This window comes from Sceloporus occidentalis, unplaced genomic scaffold (assembly GCF_023333645.1).
Source record: "Sceloporus occidentalis isolate IW3139 unplaced genomic scaffold, rSceOcc1.0.p SCAF_64, whole genome shotgun sequence".
NCBI lineage: Eukaryota > Metazoa > Chordata > Lepidosauria > Squamata > Phrynosomatidae > Sceloporus > Sceloporus occidentalis.
The window spans coordinates 1,892,594-1,898,558 of NW_028317044.1; the positions used below are offsets into that span (position 1 = coordinate 1,892,594).

General features: G+C 40.0%; 1 long non-coding RNA gene across 1 annotated transcript; it reads right to left on the reverse strand.

The window, feature by feature from the left end:
* Window positions 1-906: 906 nt before the first annotated feature.
* Window positions 907-5,682, reverse strand: LOC149287100 (uncharacterized). Its single transcript, XR_016277533.1, has 3 exons — window positions 4,944-5,682; window positions 1,255-1,345; window positions 907-1,049 (listed from the first exon to the last, which is right to left on the reverse strand). It is a non-coding gene; the product is annotated as an uncharacterized LOC149287100 (long non-coding RNA).
* Between the last annotated feature and the right edge of the window lie 283 nt (window positions 5,683-5,965).

Sequence of the window (5,965 nt, forward strand, 5' to 3'; positions counted from 1 at the left end):
TTCCCCAATGATTCCCTATGGGCAAATATCCTACAATGATTCTCTATGGGCAAATATTCCCCAATGATTCTCTATGGGCAAATATTCTCCATTGATTCCCTATAGGCAAATATTCCCCAATGATTCTCTATGGGCAAATATTCCCCAATGATTCTCTATGGGCAAGTATTACCCAGTGATTCTGTCTGGCTGCCATAGTATGAACCGGCTGTAGTTTCTGGACTTGCTAGAAAGGTAGCGCAAGGTATTGCCTTGAGGTTCCCAGCGCATGCGCTACCCATCTTTAGGTGCCCTGATTCTAGGAAGGGCCACACTTGGCATATCAGCCAAAGCAGGCCCTCCCGGCCCTGGCATCTACCTAAGATGACATTCGGAGAGAGAGAAAAGACTCTCAACCACGCAGACGGCAACGATGCTATGGTTTCTCTAGGCATAGCCTTTCAGCAACCATAGAATCCTTGCAGTCTGCGTGAAGGTTGCCATTGCTTTACCTTTCGGGATTTCCCCGTGGCTTTCCACCTTGTCCATCATCTGGATCAGGGGGTGTTTGCATCCGTAGCCCAAACGAAGGGAGCAGACGGAGTCGACCCTCTGAGGAAGGGCCTTCTTCTGGGGAATTTGGGCTCTGTCCCCAGGAAAACCTCATTGCAAGAAAGCTGTATAAAACAAACCAAAGAGGCAACGTAAACCATGCGCTACCCATCTTTAGGTCCCCAGATTCTAGGAAGGGCCACACTTGGCATATCAGCCAAAGCAGGCAGTCCCAGCCCTGGCATCTACCTAAGTTGACATTCAGAGAGAGAGAAAACACTCCCAATCTATAGACATAGCCTTTCAGCAACCATAGAATCCTTGCAGTCTGCGTGAAGGTTGCCATTGCTTTACCTTTCGGGATTTCCCGTGGCTTTCCACCTTGTCCATCATCTGGATCAGGGGGTGTTTGCATCCGTAGCCCAATCGAAGGGAGCAGACGGAGTCGGCCCTCTGAGGAAGGGCCTTCTTCTGGGGAATTTGGGCTCTGTCCCCAGGAAAACCTCATTGCAAGAAAGCTGTATAAAACAAACCAAAGAGGCAAGGTAAACCTGTGCCTTTTGATGTGTGTCTGTGTGTGTTTGTGCCTTCAAGTCTTACTTGATTATGCATTCATTTCTGTTTTGTTTCTATGCCGCCTTTCTCCCCGAAAGGGACCCAAAGCGGCTCACAAGACTAAAAATTACATTAAAACCCCAATTCTTCCAAGAATCCCCCCCTCACCTTCACAAAATAATTTCCCTCTCTACAAGGGTAATGGGTGTAAAGGCTGCAAAAATCAGGAACGGTGGGATGTTCATTGAAGACATGCGCCCTAGAAGGAGGAAAGAAGAGAGAGATAGAGAGGGGTCTTCAGGCCTAGTGGTGATTCCCATTTCTCCCGCCTGAACCCCAGGGCATCAATCCTCCTTATTAGGCTTCAAGGTGGGGTACAGCCTGTGAAAATGGTAAACTGGATAGGTTCTTTCACTTCCTTTGCCCAATTAATCATATCATCTTTTATTGTTTCAGGTTCCATTTCTACTTTGCGAATTAGTTTATAAAGATTTGAAATTTGTTTTTTGGGGGTTTTTAACTATTTTTTCAAATTCCGCATCTATTTTCCCTATTCCATAATTCTTCATCTGCTTTGAATCTCTCCTTCATTTGCAGATATGCAAACCAGTTGCGTTTGTACCCTTCCTCTCTTAGCTCTTCTTGGGATGTCATAATTCTTCTCTCATCTTGCATTTTAGTTACATCTTCATCAGTTACCCATAAGTCCTCTTTTAACACTTCCCTGCTGAAGAGAGCTTCATTGGAAGAGGCCCATGGAGGTACATTTCTACACCAGAGTTTTAAAAATTTACACCAAATTCTTGTCAACAATTTCCTAATTATGTGATTTTTAAAGCTAGCATCCATTTTAATGTTTATTTTATCATAGAAGACGAGGGACCCGTGCAGCCCAAATTTTAAATCAATGTTTTCTAAATTGATCACTCTTTTATGATCTAATCTCAACCAGTCCATCAGCCAGACTAGAACACATGCATAGCTATACCATTTTGAGTCTGGTACAGCCAGACCACCTCTTTCCGTTGCATCGTACAATGCTTTCATCTTCAATATGGGTTTTTTATGCACCAGGTACATTTTGCAAGGTCTTTCTCCCATTTGCTAAAAGGTGAACCGTTGATTAGAATACGTAATAGCCATCTTAATGATGGCTACTCTACCCAACCATGAAACTTTGAAGTTATGTTAAGATTATATGGGGAAACATTATTTAGACATTAGACAATAAATGTCTTATTTAGACATAGAGTTACAATTGATAACTGATGAAAAGGGGATAAAAATTAACCTATAGAATTTTGACTATTGGATATTTCTGTCCTATTTAATTGTTAGTATTTCGTATATAAAGAAATTGAATAAACTATATTAGAAGGAGGATTAAAAGCACTAAAAAAGAGGATTCAGATGCAGTACTTAATGGAAGTTTAGCATTTATGGGCAGTATATTTCAGTTTCTGATTAGATCATTAATTGCCTCTGAGAACGATAGTATATATTAAAGAGGAATATGTGGAATAAGGGATTGAATAAATTATTGTTATACATAGGTAGGGTTGCCATAATTGTCCACTAAAACCCGGGACAAAATGTAGGACAAATTCTAGACCAAACTGTAGGACAACTGCAGGACAAAACTCAGCCCAAAATGTAGGACATTTAAGAAAATGGAGGGCCTTAAAGGGACAATTATGACAACCCTATACATAGGGAACTAACTACTCAAAAGATTAAGAGGTATAGGATATTAGCCCAGGAGGTAAATCAGCATAGTACTTTAGTATAACCAAGCCTTTTTTGTATCTACCAAGTTTGTATGCTTGTAGTTGTTTGTAGCTGTATGAATGTATGTATACATGTTTGTTATTTGTATGGTTTTTTATATCTAATGAAATGTTTTTTTTAAATATCCTGCTCTGAGGGGAAGATGGTGGTCTCTGCACTGAGACACAAAATGGGCGCCATAATTTTCATCCTGCTCTGAGGGGAAAATGGTGGGCTCCACTGAGACCCCAAATGGCCACCATCTTTGTCCTGCTCTGAGGGGGAAATGGTGGTCTCTCCACTGAGACCCCAAATGGCCACCTTCAATTTTTATCCTGCTCTGAGAGGAAAATGGTTGACTGCACTGAGATCCAAAATGGCCACCATCTTTACCCTGCTCTGAGGGGAAAATGGTGGGCTCCACTGAGACCCCAAATGGCCACCATCTTTGTCCTGCTCTCAGGGGGAAATGGTGGTCTCTGCACTGAGACCCCAAATGGCCACCTTCAATTTTTATCCTGCTCTGAGGGGGAAATGGTGGTCTCTGCACTGAGACCTCAAATGGCCACCATCTTTACCCTGCTCTGAGGGGGAAATGGTGGTCTCTGCACTGAGACCCCAAATGGCCACCTTCAATTTTTATCCTGCTCTGAGAGGAAAATGGTAGACTGCACTGAGATCCAAAATGGCCACCATCTTTGTCTTGCTCTGAGGGGGAAATGGTGGTCTCTGCACTGAGACCTCAAATGGCCACTTTCAATTTTTATACTGCACTGAGAGTCCTTTAACGGCGAATGGAGTTTGGAGACTGACTCTTGGAATAAGAAATCTTATAAGAGAGTATTATAGAGTCCTTTAACGGCGAATGGAGTTTGGGGATTGACTCTTGGAATAAGAAATCTTATAAGAAAGAGTACTATAGATTGCAGAACATTGCAGTGTGGAGGCAGCCTAAAAGGCATCGATATCCCTATATTTCTTTGGTGTAGTGTTTTGGGTGAATGTTAGCTTGTAGTAGACCTGTAGTAGACATGGCACACCCTCCAAAATGGGTTGAGAAATGGCCTACAGATCCCATCGGTTTCGAAAATGTGGCCGCCGTGGCGTTCTGGGCGACAAAAATTACTCATTTTCCAAAATCTGTTTTCTTCTAGCAGACAAGAAAAAGGAATGAAAGAAAAGGCGGATGAAAGCAAGGCCTTAAAGGGAGGAATGTAGGGAGGAAGGAGGACGGTTTCTTTAACTGGCCTTTTAAACATTCCTTTGCTCAATTAGAGAAAAAGGAAAGGGATCGAAGGGGCCATTTTCCTTATAATGTGGATGTCTTTGGGGGAAGAAAAGGGGGCTGGGTGCGGAGAAAGATAATGGAGGCTGAGTGTTTCCCTTGAAATATTAAATACCAGATTTATGTCTGGCTCCAGGGTCCTCTCTCTGTTACCTAGCTGACGGATTTGCATTTTTCTTCCTCTTCCCTTTGGAAGGAAAATAGGTCTGAAAGCCCATTCTTCTAAATTTGGTATATTTTGGTCTTTCCATTTGCGTGCCAATATAATTCTTGCTGCAGTAATCAAAAAGAATATTATTTTACCAAGATTTTTTTCTAATGTCTTGTCCAATATATTTAACAAAAATGTTTCAGGTATAAATTTAAGATTTATTTTCAATATATTACAAATTGATTTATGAATTAACTGCCAATACTTTTTGATTTTGGGGCAGGTCCACCAACTATGAAAGAAGGTACCTTTTTCTTTTTGACATTTCCAGCATTTATTATTAATTCCATATATTTTAGCCAATTTATCTGGTGTTATATATCATCTGTAGAACATCTTATAATAATTCTCTTTTAAATTTTGGCTTCTTGTATATTTTAATCTTCTACTCCAGGTAAACTCCCATTGTTCCAATTCAATATTGTGACCAATATTTTGCGCCCATATTATCATGTTACTTTTAATTACTTCACTTTCTAGTTCAATTTTTATTAAAAATTTATATATTCTAGACAGCAGCCCCTTATTTTGGGATTTTAGAATATTCTCTAGTTCTGAATCCTCTTTAGTTATTGAATTGTCTTTCTGATCTACCTTAAATTTTTCTTTTAGATATAGATATATAGATATGAGATTTATAATCTGCTTCACAGCTCCAAACTTAATCCACACAAACTCATAGTAGCAAAGCAGCTATGAGCTCACAGCCAACTGAAACTTCCAACTGTCAACTTACACATTCCAAAGTGCCAACTGGCAACCTCCAACTGTCACCTGAACTCTGTCAAATCAAAATATTTTTCATGTTGTTTCAAGGCATATTAATAATAGTAATAATAATAATAATAGTAATAAAATGTGAATTTTATGACTGGAATTTTATTTAATAAAGCTCGGCCTGTTTATTATTCTGTTTGTAACACTAGATCCAGGAATGAAAAGAAAATGTGAGGAAAATTGATCCAAGATCAATTGATTCTAGGGACTAAGAGGCACTGGGTCTGACATTTATGTAGTAAAACCTCATTTAATACATCCCAAGAACATACACAGTTCTTTTATCCATGGATTCAAGCATCCACGGCTTGAAAATATTCCAAAATAAGTATAAATTCCAAATAGCAAATCTTGATTTTCCATTCCTTTAAAGGGGGTTTGCCATAGCCATCCTCTGAGGCTGAGGCAGTGTGACTTGGCCAAGGTTATTAACAGGGTTTTTGTGGCCGAGTCAGGATTTGAACCCTGGTCTCTAGAGTCACTGTCCAATGCCCAAACCATAATGCCATACTGGCATGGCATTTTATGCAGTTTCTCTCCAAACTGGCTACAGGAGTTGTAGGCCCATGTAGTTTTTAATTCTGCTGTAGAAATACCCCTCTCCAATACCCTAAGATTTGCTATTTGGAATTTATACTTATTTTGGAATATTTTCAAGCCGTGGATGCTTGAATCCATGGATAAAAGAACTGTGTATGTTCTTGGGATGTATTAAATGAGGTTTTACTACATAAATGTCAGACCCAGTGCCTCTTAGTCCCTAGAATCAATTGATCTTGGATCAATTTTCCTCACATTTTCTTTTCGTTCCTGGATCTAGTGTTACAAACAGAATAATA